Genomic DNA, 1,566 nt, shown 5'->3' with positions numbered 1-1,566 from the left:
GGGTTTATGCCTAGGGTCAGACTTGGATACATGTGTAGGTTTGTGTCAGCTGTGCTAGCTAATGGATTTATTTAGACTAATTAAGTTCATTGGCAGAACAATTGAATGAGGGGGGAGGAAGGTATGGAGGGCAACCAGGGATGCCAGGGACAATGGGGGAGGAAGATGGGACATAGCAGAGGGTGGGGGATGGGGAATCAGGGATGACAAGACAAAGGGCAAGGTATGCAGGACATAAGAATTGGAAAACTATTTGCTGAGAACATGTATGTGGATGTGCTTGATTGAGCCAATGCACAGTTATTTTGGATGGAAAATTCATTTGTGTGTTGTGATGGTATAAAGTGAATTAATAAAAAAAAATTTTAAAAATAGTCATATTTAGCAGATATCCAGAAATGTTCACGCATATGATTTTATAGAAGTGTCCTGATCCTAGATCAACTTCATATAATTTTACAATATTGTAAAAATATACTAAGCAACAGTTTTCTAGTGGCAATGGTTTCAGCAAGAATAACTTTTATTTAATACTCACTAAATCTTTGCATGCAGAAGTCTAATAAAACAGGATATATCAATGTATCTATTTCACCAAGGAAGATGAAGTGCTGAAAGATTAAACCAGGCTCCCTTGGATCAGCTGGTGGCATGGTGGTTAAGGGGCTAACGTTAAGGATAAGTCCTGGACTAAGCTTGATAAACATACTGACACGTGTGCATACTCAAAATCTCTAAAACAGAGACAAATGAGAGATAAGATTATGACATGACCATCCCCTACTAAGGATGCTCTCTCACCTTTCCTCTTTGCACCTTCCCTATAGCAAATAGATAAATAATTTTTTGATATAAATAAGGCCTTCCTGTGTTAGATGTCTACTCATTGTCAGGTTAGATGAAAAAGAAATATCATTTCAGTGTTATGTCTTTAATAACCTTCTATTGCTGACTCTTTGATAACTTTTTCCCAGTTCTATTTATTTTTATTTAAAATTTAATTTGATTATCTTCAAAGATAGAAGAATGTTTTCCTAGGGTCAGCAGGTGGTGTAGTGGGTAAGGCACAAGACTATGTGGCTGAACACGACTCAAGTTCCAGACCTGGCAGCTATAAACTCAAAGATTATCTTCAAAGATAGAAGAATGTTTTCCTAAGGTCAGAAGGTGGTGTAGTGGGTAAGGAGCAAGACTATGTGGCTGAACACGACTCAAGTCCCAGACCTGGCAGCTCTAAACTCACAGTGGGCACATGTGGTGTGTGTGTGTGTGTGCACATGTGTGGTGTGTGTGTGTGTGTGTGTGTGTGTGTGTGTGCCCAAAATCTGGAGCATAGAACAGAAAAGAATAAGTCAGAGTGTGGCCAAAGCCCTGGGGGAGGTGATTTCTCGCTTTCTTTCTCTCTGTTTTCTCTATGTCTCTGGCAAGCACATGCCCTATAGCAAAAATCTCTCTCTCGAAGAATGTCCCTTTTATGGTTTACCCTTGATGGACTCATAAAACACTTTCAGAACTTCAGAAGAAGCTGGATCATAGGGATCTTAGACCACTGTTTCACTTCACACC

This window comes from Tupaia chinensis, unplaced genomic scaffold (genome assembly GCF_000334495.1).
Source record: "Tupaia chinensis unplaced genomic scaffold, TupChi_1.0 Scaffold000242_1, whole genome shotgun sequence".
NCBI lineage: Eukaryota > Metazoa > Chordata > Mammalia > Scandentia > Tupaiidae > Tupaia > Tupaia belangeri.
Note: the sequence above shows the minus strand (reverse complement) of the source record.